Raw genomic sequence first — 14,478 nt, 5'->3', positions numbered from 1 at the left:
TATCTTCTCTTAGCTGGAAAGAATACCAGTATAATTGTATGTGGAGTCTTGTCAAGTGCATTCAAGAAATGTCAAACTATATTTTCAGCCATGGAGTTTGCTTAATCTCCTAAGACTCTCTCTCGCCTTCATGTTGACAAATGAGCAGTGCTGAAATATCAGGGATCTGAGCTGCTGTCAAGATCCACTTCCCATCAAAAGTTGTTGTTCTTGTGCAGCTGTTTTCTCAAAACTTCTGAATTAAAATCTCCACCTACCTCACCTACGGTTCCCCTGGGTTTGCTTCTGAATTCCTTTGTTGCCACACTTTAATTGACTCCATACTTTACTTTTATAGACAAGTCAATGAAGTGTTGTGGAATCATACGCAGGAGGAAAATCAGAGAAGTGCCTGGTAATTGTCATTGATTAGGAAGGTGTCTTCTTTACTCATCTGACTCCCAAGTTGGCTCTTGAATGGCATGTGTGGCCCAAATGCCCTCGCTTTCATGTTTTTCTACATATAATCCATTTTAGAAAATAGAAAATTAGTGTTTTAACAAAATGTGCAACTTGAACTCTACTGAAATAAGTAGGACTAAAAGTGTATGACAAGAAAATTATTTAATTGAGTGTTTTATTCTTGCCTCTAATACTGGTAGAGAAAATCTAATAATATTTGGAACTAAAGGCCCATCGGGACGGAAAATTATGAGTCAAAGTTCTATGGTGGTAAAAGTTCAAATCTCTACTTTGTGTCAAGATAATATTTTAAAATTCAGCATTTTTTAACACTACTTTTTTGATAAATAGGAACTTATTTTGATAAATAGGAACCATGATTTATCCATTCAAGACTGTCTTGTCATCTTTTGTAAGCATACATGAGATATAAGTATTCCTTAAAGAATATAAACTTTTCATTGTGAATTTTCATCACTAAACATAATTTATATAATTCAGATCTTACTTCCTCTAGCAGTGGAAATTCTGGCAAATGACATAACATTAACATCAAGTATATTTATACTTTGAGTGACCTACTTAAAGCTGACCTCATTTTAAAAAACCTCACTTAAATAGTTCACTATAAAAAATAGTGAATATACAATCTTGGTATTAGTTCATGTTTTGCTGAGCTGTGGGAATGACAATATAGAGAAAATAAAAAGATGTAAAAAATAGTAAAAGGTCTTCATTCAGAAAATGCTAATTGTGAACTATATATTTAAGTTGTCCTTGTTTGTGAAAACACTATAATTTTTTTAAAATTAAGTAACACTATTAACAGTCATAATCCCACACGCTTTGTCTTTTATCTCACATCAGTTCACAGCCATATTTTATAAGTAATAATTACTCAAAGTAAGCCACCCTCTGGGTAAATGGCAACAATGCTTACTAACATTTAATGAGAGGTAAAGAATCGAATTTAAGCACATGGAGAATTGGGGGAGCAGATCATTTGCTGGTGGGAGAGTGAGTCGAAAGGAAGTGTATGTAGATGGCGCTGTATTAGAATAGGCTACATTATGTCATGATTGTTCTCCATATTATGAGCTTGAAAAAGATGGGAAGAGGGATGCTTGTCCTGGTATCTACAGAGGCTAACTTCTTAAATAGTTTGAGCCAAAGACTGGGCATCGTGACATTGGTCAGCTCTTCAGCAAGGTCGGTGTCCTTTTGGGCGTCTGTTGAGTGTATCAGAAGGAGGTCACAAAGTTGCTCTGTAAGAACCCAAATCAAGTTCTAGACCTAGAACTGGAAGCTAGGTAAATTTACCCAGTGCTTGCTTACATTGCCCCGTGGCAATGGGCTCTTGGGTGCTGCGACTCAGTGAGGAAGCCAGCCCTCCTCTCATCCATGTTTGACATCATGCCTGCTTCTCTGGGCATGAAAAGATCCCTACCCTTGGTTTCCCTTCAGCTTAATATCAGATGGTTATTACCCCAAAGCATATGTCAAAATACTCCCATGCCAACTTCCTGGAATCACCTTACAGAAATGGTCCCAAACATGTCTTCATATTAGAATAGCTGGGAAACTCAAAAAATTCTCATACCCAGGCTACAATCCAGACAAATTAAATCACTATCTCTGGAGTGGGGCACGGGTATCAGTTGTCATTGATTCTTCCAAGGTAATTCCAATGTAAAGACAAATTTGGGAGCCACACCACCTTATGGAATTCAGGTTAAAAAAAAAATGATTGGGGCAAGGAACTAAACACTAAACTTGGTTCATTGTTTCTATATAGAAACTACCTAAAAGCTTTATAAATTCTGACCTCTTAATGACAATTGTATTCATTTAAGATTTCCACAGTGAATATTCATTAAGTATCCATCTGAATGCCATTTCCTTATAATAAACCAAAGCTAGTCAGTAAGTCAACAAATACAGCATGAGCTTAGGTCTCTGCACCCATGCTGGCAATGGCTCGCCTGACCACCATAACAAGCGTTTCATTAGCGCTTCAGAAAGTGTTATTATGAAAATGTTTCCTTGCCCACTTGAGCCTTAAATATTTGGGTGGAAGGAGTGCTAAGTGGTACAAAGTCTCTGTTTTTATCAGCTGTGATTGGGGTGCAGAGAGTTCTTATCTCCCCTGCATGTTAGTATTCATAACAAAACAGGGAGACCCAAGCCTTTAGAGGGGGCATAAGTTTAAGAGGTGTGATAGGGACTTTCCAGAATGGCACTTGCCCCACATTCACTCCTCACATGGGACTTTTATGTCATGTCAGTTTCCAGCTTAATTCTCCTGTTTATAAAACACAAAACAGATGACCAGTGGGCAGAATTTGTGCTGAAGTTATATCCTACTTTACATTCCTGGTATTTTTGTACTAAACTGAATTTTGATGCCTCTTTGTAGGGAATACGTTCTCTGGTTCAACACAGCTCCCTCCTCCCCTCCCCCACATTCACACCCTTTTATCTTATACCAGATGTTTACTAGATCACCCTGGCCCTCAGGGCATTTGAATTTGCAACTCCAGTATTTATTATTTATGTAAGTTTAACACAATAAGCCACTGTCACTCATTAAAACCTCACCTCAAATTGATGACTTAGGCTATTGAAAGGAGATTGGGAAGATATAAACAGATGCTATAGGGCAATATTGTAAAGGGCTGGCTGGAGCAAGGCCCTTAAGGAGATTCCTTTAATAAGAAAAAGTCAACTTTAAATGCAATGATATTATTATTCCATTTTTACCATCTATAATATATTCTAACGTCTAATACCTCACACATTTGTTATTATTCTGTAGGTGGTTAGTATATATTTATTAAATGATTATTTATTAATTTAATGAGTGAGGGAGTCTCTCAGAAAGGTCTAAGTCTACTAAAGGTCTGTAACTTTGCAGCATCAAAATTTAGTAAAATATTTAAAAATGATGCATAGAGACAACTTATCTGATGAATTTTGTCACATAAAACTACTCCCTGGCTGGTGTGGCTCAATTGGTTGAGCATCATCCCTGCAGGGAGAGGTCACATGTTGATTCCTGGTCAGGCACATGCCTGGGGCTTGTGGGCTCAATCCCTAGTAGGGGGCGTGCAAGAGGCAGCCATCAATTTTTTTTCTCTCTCCCTCTTCCTTCCTCTCTCTCTAAAACCAGTAAAAACGTTAAAAACAAAAAGAAAAAAAAACACATTTGTGGATATAAATGTAATTTGAATAAAGGCAAAAGATAACTGATATTTGGGCTAAAATAGTACTAAAATAAAATTGTACAGTATCCATTTGATAGAATACACTGAGCTTAATTAGGTCCTTTGAAACTAGAGAACTTATTTTCTCAAAAATATTATCGTCTATAGACACAGTCAATTGGAGGTGTCAGCAATTTCAGAAAAACACCAATGTCTCTACCTTAGAGACTTATATGACTAAGAAAAGTATTGCGTGAATATGTACCAAGAATAATTTTCTGCTTGTTTTTCTAAGTGCTCATAGAATCAAAATAAAGAATTTCTAAAAATTATATTCTTTAATACAAATAGATATATTTCTTTTTATATTTTAGGGAAAATTTTTTAAATGGTCCTTGAAAAGGCATTTTATATCTCTACCAATATAGTATAAGTCAATTTGTTGGTCAAAAATGTATTTTAAAAACTATATAATCATAATTTTAATTATACTTAGTCCCCTGTTAATAGTCAAAAGAATCCTATAATAAGCTTGTGCAATAAACTATATGGTCATCATATAAATCAATACTCATTCAATTAAGGAATGATTTTAGATATTGAGCATTTGGGAAGGCAAAAATTTGTTCCTTTTGCTAAATTTTTATCGAGGCAAAATAAAATGCATTTTAAAAATCTACACTTAGATTTGTCAAAAATCTTCCATTGATTCTGTCAGCTCTAGTTGAAACTGAAAACACCAAAGAGAAATTGGGATAATTATAACACAAGTCAAGGAGAAGAGTACTTGGAAATTATTAGTTTTCATTTTTTTCCAATAGCTACAGATTCACATTATCTTTTATGATGTATTTTTAAAGCCTTATGAGAGGTGCTGTTCTTTTCAATGAAAACATGGCTTCTCTCCAGGTTTCCTGTTTCCTCTCAAGCACCTGACTCAGTTAGGCATGGCTTCTCACCTACCCTCTGCTCAGCAATGAGGAACAACTTGAAATTTTTAAGTTTGCACATGTGCTGCCCTAACTTTCAGTGAGCTCTGCTCTGTAGCACTAAAGAAATTACTGATGTGGGCCCAGTCTTCTGCTGCATTTGATACCTTTGGAAATGTCAAAGGTATTGATTTGCTATTATCCTTAACTAGTAAGTTTCATTGTGATTGTACGTATGTTTAATTGACTCCTTTCCTTGTGCAATATCATGTTCACAAAGCTACTTCCGATGTCTCCTTAAGCAACTTGGTATACTAGTGAAGAGTACTGGAGCCAGGCCAGGTCTTCCCATATTTAGTCTGCCAGGGCAAAAGAAAGTTCTTTATTTCCTAATCGGCATTCAGATATACGTGAACAGAGAAGAACAAATACCAAGCATGACTTTACGTAGCCACTCGTTATCAAAATATTCCCTCTGTTCACTCAAATACTTCAGTGTTGAAACATGGTACAGTAGCTTTTATTAAGCAACAACAACAAAAACGTAAATACTAGGAACTTCGTTGCTATAAATTTCTTTTTGATGTCTATAGAACATTTAACTACAAATGGAACATACACTGTGAACATAAACATATTTAGTTATAAAAATCCTTGGGGCAAACAACTACTAAAGAATAGCAACTCATATAAACAAAACAGAGCTTATAACCTGGAATCACAGTATATATCTTAATTATAATAAAATATAAAGGTATCCTTTTATTTTATTTTCCAGTCCCAGAAATAATATGCTTTCAACCACTGGTATTTGCTAAATGGGGTTTAAATGTAATAGTACTGTCTCTTAGTACCTGAAAAGACATGCACTCCCCTCCCAAATAATGACAGAATTCAACAAATGTTATTGACACACTGGAAGAAAAAAAATCAAGCCAAGGTCTATGTCTATATTCTATGTTTTATTAAAATCTATGATTAAATATTACCAAGAAAGTTATTTAGCTTGGCAGAATAGTAAAGTAGTTGAAAGCATTAAAAACTTTGGGAGCTAACTGAAAATTCTCTCTCTCTCTCCATCTCTCTCTCTCATACACATACACACTTTTATTTAGTGCCTCTTTCTGCTTGGCCCACAGAAAGAGGCACTAAATAAAAGTTTTAAAAAAATGTTTAAGAAGAATAATCCAACTATTTTTATCAATAAAAAGAAGCCTATAACTTCATTTTTTAAATATATTTATTTATTGATTTCAGAGAGGAAGGGAGAAGGAGAGAGAGATAGAAACATCAATGATGAGAGAGAATCATTGATCGGCTGCCTCCTGCATGACCCCACTGGGGATTGAGCCCGCAACCCAGGCATGTGCCCTTGGCCGGAATCAAACCTGGGACCCTTGAGTTGGCAGGCTGACGCTCTATCCACTGAGCCAGGCTGGCTAGGGCTATAACTTCATTTTTGATGCTCTAATCTAAGCTAATATTAACAACCTCATCTATACTAATAAAAGAGTAATATGCTAATTAGACTGGGAGACCTTCCGGACGTCCTTCCAGACAAAGCTGGTTGGCGGGCCTGCAAACCACCCCCAAACAGCCCTCAGCCTCTAGCCCAGGCCGGCCACACCCCCCAGCAGGGACCCTCACCCCGATGGGGGCATGGCCAGCCTGCAAACAGCCATAAGCCCCTCACCCAGGTCAGCCATGTGCTCCAGCAGAGACACCCCACCCTGAAGGGGATGTTGCCAGCCTGAAAACAGCCCTCAGCCTGCAAACGGCCCTCAGCCCCTCACCCAGGCTGGCCATGCCCTCCAGCAGAGACCCCCCCCACCCCGATGGGGGTGTGGCCAGCCTGCATACGGCCCTCAGCCCCTTGCTCAGGCTGGCCCCACCCCTAGCAGAGACCCCCCCACCCCAATGGTGGTGTGGTCGGCCTGCAAACCACCCCAGGTCCTCGCCCAGGCTGGCCCTGCCCCCCAAAGGGACCCCCACACTCATCCGGGACCCCCTTCAGGGCAGACCAGCCGGCCCTCACCCATGCACCAGGCCTCTATCTATACTAATAAAAGGGTAATATGCTAATTAGACTGGGAGACCTTCCGGACAACCTTCTGGACAAAGCCACAGTGGCGGGGCCGAGGCAGAGGTGGTTAGGGGTGATCAGGCTGGCAGGGGAGAGCAGTTGGGGGTGAACAGGCCAGCAGAGAAGGGAGTTGGGGGCAAGCAGGCCAGCATGGGGGGGGGGCAGTTGGGGGCAAGCAGGCCAGCATGGGGGGGCAGTTGGGGGCAAGCAGGCCAGTGGGGGAGAGGGCATTTGGGGGCGATCAGGCCGGCGGGCAGAGTGGTTAGGGGCGATCAGGCAGGCAGGCAGGTGAGCAGTTAGGAGCCAGCGGTCCAGGATTGCAAGAGGGATGTCCGACTGCCTGTGGGATCGGGCCTAAACCAGCAGTCGAACATCCCCCAAGGGGTCCCAGATTGGAGAGGGTGCAGGCCAGGCTGAGGGACACCCTCCCATGTACGAATTCCATGCACTGGGTCACTAGTCTATGTATATAAAAGCCTAAGTGACTGTCTGACCATTCAACCGGTAGCTATGATGTGCACTGACCACCAGGGGGCGGACACTCAATGCACAGGCATGATGAATCTCAGAAGGAAGCGGGGAGAAGGGAGGGTGGGAAGAGATTAACCAAAGACCTTATATGCATACTAGAGGCCTGGTGTGTGCACTGGTAGGGTCCCTCAGCCTGGCCTGTGGGGATCAGGCCAAAACCGGCAGTCTGACATCCCCCAAGGGGTCCCGGATTTTGAGAGGGCACATGCCAGGCCGAGGGACCCCACTGGTGCACAAATCTGTGCACCGGGCCTCTAGTTTCATTATATTATAGACTTTCAGAGGGAACAAATATCAAATATCAATGTCTCCTAGCTTTTATTTGAACTGCTTCAGGCATATAATTGACAAATGGTACTTTAAAAAGTATGAACCATTGTTAGGAAAATTATAAAGAATGGGTGGCCAAAAGGGCACCTTCTTTGAGGAAGTATAAACCAAGTAATAGAAAGAAAGTAAATGGAATTAAAAGAAGCCCAAACTGAGCTGGGAATAGAAAAGAAGAAAAGTGAGCATCCCCTACCCCTGATGAGTATGTCTTTCTCTAAGAGATGCTTAGTGTCTTCCACATCTCAGTGTATTGACCTCAATCCACTTCCCAAGATGCCTTTCATACTCTTAGAATAATATGGTCCATAAATTTTTAATAATAGATATAAATTATATACAGTACACATATAACATACTATAGAATTTGATAGACACTGAATTTAGGGGAGTTATAAGCAGAGCCAGAATTTGTGATTCTATTCTTAAATATCTATTTGCTATACTCAAATCTATTTTACTCAGAAATCTTTTTTTTTAATTCCACATCATACTCTGTTACTACTTTAAAAATTTAAGGGTCACAAACATTAAAAGACTCTTGATCACCATTTGTGATGCTATCAGAAAATAGGAGGTTAGACTCTCTTATCTTATTAATTTTTTAGTGAAAACTTACTATATGTAAGGAACATGAAACACAATAATAAAATATTTATAGAGACATTAAAATATTTATACATGTGAAAGCAAAATGGCCATATTTGTTTCTAAATTTTCTAATGAGTAAAAAGGTAATGTAAAAAATAATTCCCCACTTGGCCAGGGCACATGCCCGGGTTGTGGGCTCACCCCCAGGAGGCAGGCAATCAATGATTCTTTCTCATCATTGATGCTCTCCCTCTCCCTTCCTCTCTGGTCAATAAAAATGTATTTTAAAATAATAATAATAATAATAATAATAATAATAATAATAATTCCTCTATTATGTTCTTTGATTCAATCAAATGAGCAGGTGAACTGGCAATGATTTTCAGGAATTATGGGTGCCATTAAATTTACTGTCTTGGGTTTTGTCTGTGTGGTAGTCAGTGCTGGTGCCCCACCCAGATCCTCTTAACCTCTGGTGCTCTGCATTCCCAAAGAACATCCTACCAGAGCAGTGGAACTGGCCCAGGGTAGACTTTACCTGAAGCCATATGACCACATCTGTGCTTGCCTCCTCCCCCTCTTTTCTCCTGCATCCCTCATCTCCTTACAGGTTTCCTTGGAGAGTATGTCCACAGGTGTCCCCAAGCCCCTGATGCATACTCTTTTTCTAGGGAATCTCACTTAACATAAAAGCTTTATAGAAAGATAGTCTATTGCCCAATTAAATTCTTGACCCAGTTTCAGTTTCACTGTATAAAATAATGAAATGCAACTACAAATGTACCATACATGAAGTTAACTAATCATGGAGTAAAGTCATGAACTAGCTCCAATGAACAGGCTGAGAATGAGAGCAAAAGAGACCACCTCAGAGTGCTGCTGGGCACTTGAGGCCGGATCCAGGGCTTACACATCTGGTGCCCTTCCATTTCTCACATACACTTGTTCAATGAGTTTGCTAGCTCTGATCCTTCGTTCCATGTCTCACAGTTTAAATTCCTTTCTATTATGAAGTTCAGTAAAGCTGCTATTGCTACTTTATTTTAGATACTATATCAATTCAATTATGCTTTTTATTCTGTCATTTTAAAATATCAGTGGAAGAGAAATAATTAGGAAGCTGGCATTGATCATAATACAAATTGTCAAGCTCAATTCTAGAGAGAATAACAAGCTAGATGTGATCTCGGTTGTATTCCAGATTATTGTTCATTGACAAACAGCATTTGAGAGCAATCCACAAAAGAGTGACATGTGTATAATAGAAAAATTTGAACTAAATAAACTATTATTAACTTGGTGAAATGAAAATAACACAGATAATAGCACCCCTTCCTTAGCAAGTATGCAATAAGCATGGGGCAACAATAGAAAAACTCACTAAATTTTAGGTTAGGACGTGTATATTTACAAAATTTATTTTATATTTCCTATGTTTAAGCTAAAAGGAATAATTTATTCTCAAATGCTGCAGAAATATTTCCTCCCTCTATTCTGTTCTAGATTTGTTAATAAATACTATTCCAGCAGGAGTATACATTATTCTCAAGTATGTATCGTTCTTAATCCTCTCTCCCTCCATCCACTGAAGGTTAACCAATCTCTGTCTTGCACAGTAAAGGCTGTCTGCTTCAGTCACTAAAGTGGTACATCTCAACCCACCTTCCTTCTCTCCCCCAAGCTCAGAGCAGAACTTATGCAATAAGGACCATTCCAGGAACCATCTGGTGGGATCTGAGAATCTCAATCTTTGTTTTACCAAAGAATGCCTTTTATACTCACACTAAAGGCCCAGTGCATGAAATTCACACACTCAGGGGGGTCCCGCAGCCCGGCCTGCACCCTCTCTCAGTTCAGGAGCCCCTGGGGGATGTTGACTGCCTAAGCCATCAGTTGGACATCCTTAGCACTGCCGTGGAGGCAGGAGAGGCTCCTGCCACTGCCACTGTGCTCGCCAGCTGAGAGCCTGGCTTCTGGCTGAGTAGCACTCCCTCTGTGGGAGCACACTGACCACTAGGGGGAAGCTCCTGCATTGAGCATCTGACCCCTGGTGGTCAGTGCAAGTCATAGCCACCAGTTATTCTGCCCTCAGGCTGAAACCAGCTATCCAACATCCCCCGAGGGGTCCTGGATTGTGCGAGGGGGCAGGCCAGGCAGAGGGATCCCACTGGTGCACGATTTGGGCCAGGGAGGGACATGGGAGGTTGGCCAGCCAGGGAGGGATCACAGGAGAGCTCCACGGCATGTCTGGCCCATCTCACTCAGTCAGGATCTGCCAGACCCTGGTAGCAAGCTAACCTACTGATTGGAGCGTCTGCCCCCTGGTGGTCAGTGCACATCATAGCAAGTGGTTGAGCAGCCTTAGCATATCATTAGCATATTACGCTTTGATTGGTTGAACGGCCAACTGGACGACCAGACACTTAGCATATTAGGCTTTTATTATATAGGATGGTCACATCACCATTCTGAGAAAATTACCTGCATTCAAGGGTGTTTACAATCATGTGTCCTCCTGGTTGTGGAAACAAGCTTAGCAGAAGCCAGTGCATAGCTTTTGGTGGGGGGTTGATGGGAGGGGAGTTGATATCTATGTATCCTGAACAACACAGCTCTACTCCCATCTTCTTTAGCATTGTGCAAATTCATTTTATAACACTAAGTCACAAAGTGTAATGAGGGAAAGAGAAATGGAACTTAATGCTTATGTGCTCTAGTGATCTATTGATTCTTCCAATAACAATTTCTTGACCACCTATTGTATGCCTGTACTCAATTGTTGTGTGTGTATATGATTAGCTTCGTAGTAGAAACTTTGCTAGTAGTGGTAATATGTATACAAACGTCCACAGACCATCCTGGGGAAAATAGGTCAAGGCCAAACAAGTTCATACACACCTAGTTTTATGATGAAAGATGCTCATTAACTACTTTAGTGTTTACCATGAGAAATTCCTTCTGTAGGTCATGGCTCAACTTCACCTTATTTGTACCTTTCCCTGTAAACCCCTTCTCCCAACCTGGAGTTAACTTCAGACCTGGAGTCTGACGTCCCTGTCACTATCATGAGCCATACACCATTAACTGCTACAAGAGAAATAGAACAGGGGATGAAGGGGCTGGGAAAAAAGGTATGGGTAGGATGGATAGATAGGAAGTGATCTTTCCCTGTGCTAATAAATGAGGAGCAGAAGTGCTGTCGTCATGTCCTCAGAACCCCCTGCCACCTTAGACATAAGCAGAAGCTGTGACCTCTGTCTTCTGAAGGAGAGATGGTAAAACTGGAGCAATGTGCTGTGGGACTGGCCAGCCCCACTCTGCTCCTTGCTCAGTGGCACAGAGCCTGGGCATATTTGTGGCTATGAGGCAATGGCGTCATATGAGACACCCAGAGTTTTTGATTCTTGCTTATCTTGATGACAGTTCATCTCTGCTCCTACCATGGACCAGCTCAAGAATGAATTACACCAGGTATCACTTCATTTCTTTCATATTATTATTTTTTTAACCTACATAACAAAAATTACATGAGGTGCACCACTGAGCCAGAAAAAGTCAGGATTGCCCAGTGAATGGAATCCAGCAGAGCATGATGCTCAGTTGGGTGAGGGCCAAAGATATTTATAAGATTGATTAATAATCCCCTGCCTGTGGATCAATCATATAGTCTCGATGTACCTTTTAAAACCATGGGAAAGTTATGAATTTTTCCATAAAATAAAAATCCTTATTTTAGAAATGCATTAAAAGGTACACTTTTATTAGAAATGAAAACAGTCACTTGTTTTGCCATGACAGTCACCTTCATCATTGATATTCATTTCATGAGGAGAATTCTGTAGACAAATGAAGGTCAAAGCTACCCTAAACTCCACTTGGGAGGAAAACTATTATTTTTTTAAATGTTATCAATGCACACATATGTAGACATATAAATATTTATACAGAAACCTCCTTCCTAGCCAGTGAACAGAAATGGCAATAGAATGATGTGCTCTGGGAATCCTCCCTGTGTGACTGGACTTGCAAATCAGGAGCATATTGTGTTTCTTTTGCCATCCCTACCACTGTGGCTAATGAAGAAAGGTGAGTATCTATATATATAAAAGGCTAATATGCAAAGTGTCCCCTCGGGAGTTCAACCAGGAGTTCAATTTCTCGCTGTGACGTGCGCTGACTACCAGGGGGTGGCACAGAACGAAGGAAGGCCCCAGCCAGCAGCTGGCAGTCAGGGAAGGGAGGCCGGTCAGCAGTCAGAAGGAAGGCCCCAGTCAGCAGCCAGAAGGCCTCCATCAGCCCTGATCGCCAGCCAGGCCTAGGGAACCTACCCATTCACGAATTTCGTGCACCAGGCCTCTAGTTTCATATAACATGAACAGAAAGGGACTTTGGATTCTACCCAGTTTATAGAAAAGGAAAGATGAGCGGCCCCGGAAAGTAAGGTGACTTAAGATCACATTACTTAGTTAAACCTAAAACCTAGATTTCTTGACTCTCAATCCAATCCTATTTCTGTGATATGGGAAGTATAATCAGAGTAGTAATCTATGGTATAGGGAGAGGTAAAACATTGTCAGGTTGGCTAGTAGAAGTAGAAGACATTACAGTAGTAAATTTAGGAGAAACTATGAAGGTTAACCAGACTGTAGAGAAAAAGAAAGACCATAGGCTGAAGTTTGAGAATATTTCTATTTCCCTAAACCACAAGAGTAAGGCTTAGATAAGTGCACAGTAGAAATACAACTAAGAAGAGTCAGGGTCTCTGGATAAAGCTGCACCATGCATTTGATTCCCCAAGCTGCCCTAGGAATTGGACCCCACCTTATGGCTCAAAATAAATAAATCCAGATAAAAACTAACCAGTAAATAGAGGCAGAGTCATTATGATGTAGGAGACACTATCTTGAAGGGAAAGTCTGGGGAGGAGTTGGATGAAACTGGGGCACAAACAACAACGATACCATGGGAAAGAAAATGATTTATGGCTGACTTTTGCCTGAAAATTGCAAAGCAAGCTTCTAGGTCTTATTGGTCTGTTGCTTCTCCCTGATTTAATTAGGAAGCAACGTACCATATTGTCCTATCTGAGCATCGGCAACTGGAAGGAAACTCCAGATGCTGTGGAGCCTCATGCTCCTGGGGTTCCATGGAAGAGTCTTGGATCAATGAGCCACCCTTGCCATCACTTCAAGGACTGGGCCCAGCGAGGGGATGAGAGCTCAACACATGAATAACAATAAAGCACTAGGCCTACATTCCACTTCTGCATGTTTGTTGTGTTTGTTTGTTTGTTAATTGTCACCCCAGCATATTTTTTCCATTGATTTTCAGAGAGAGTGGAAGCGAGGGAGGGGGAAAAGAGAGAAACATCAATGAGAGAGAGAGACACATTGATTGGTTGCCTCTCACATGTGCTCCCAGGCCCAGGGATTGAGCCTGCAACCTAGGTACATGCCCTTGACTGGGAATCAAACCCACAACCCTTCAGTGCAGTGGCCGACACTCTAACCATTGAGCAACACAAGCCAGGGCCCACTTCAGCATTTTAAATCTTCCTCATAGGGCCACATATTTAATCTTTACAGGAAACCTGTAACACAGGTAGAAATTATTCATCCCTTTTAAGAAACGTATGCACTAAGGCTCAGAGACTCGTGTATTACTTGTGGAAGGTCAAACCACTGGTAGCAAGGTCTGAGAATCTGCATTTCCAATCCCATTCTCCATTTTAGTGAACAGATTTACTACAAAATGGAGTCACAATCCACAATTAATGCAGAGATTTTTCAAAAGGTATCACCTCAAATTCCACAGAAATTGTATGTTTAAAGTTCACATAGTTCCTTCTAAATAATTTTTTCCAATGGAAATATAAATTTTTGACATGCATCAGCCTGGTCTCAATGGCTGGTTTATTCTAATTACTATTTCTAGTGAGCGCAAATAAAATAAATCACTTTTCAAATTTAGATTTTAAAGTTAATGGAATGGTATGCATCTGGTAATTTGTTCTGTTAACATTCTATAATTGAACAGAGGTGGGAGGAAGCTCAAAAACAGGCTATACAAACCCTTTTATGATTACTTAATACTCTTGCAGGATGAACACAATAGCAGCAGTTAAGAGATCACTGTTTCTTGTTTTCTGAAAAACTTTCCTCTAGGTAAGAAGCAAAGCTATCAATGGAAATGCAGTAACGGTTATGACAATCTACCTGTGGCCCCTGTAACACATCTGTAGGGGCACATCCATCCCAATTCTTGTTTATGTTGGGTATCATCATTCCTTTGGTAGGGCTCATTGTCAGGTGATAGATGAATAAAGCTAATTAGGATTAACTGTACTTATAAAAGGTGTCAATGAATGTTAAAG

General features: G+C 40.6%; 1 protein-coding gene across 1 annotated transcript in view; it reads right to left on the bottom strand.

The window, feature by feature from the left end:
- TMEM117 (transmembrane protein 117) overlaps positions 1 to 14,478 on the bottom strand; it is a 434,132-nt gene that overhangs the window by 200,734 nt on the left and 218,920 nt on the right. The window lies entirely within an intron of this gene.

Source organism: Cnephaeus nilssonii (genome assembly GCF_951640355.1).
Source record: "Cnephaeus nilssonii genome assembly, chromosome: 6".
In the NCBI taxonomy this organism is placed as follows: domain Eukaryota; kingdom Metazoa; phylum Chordata; class Mammalia; order Chiroptera; family Vespertilionidae; genus Cnephaeus; species Cnephaeus nilssonii.
This window is presented reverse-complemented; position numbering and strand designations above follow the sequence as displayed.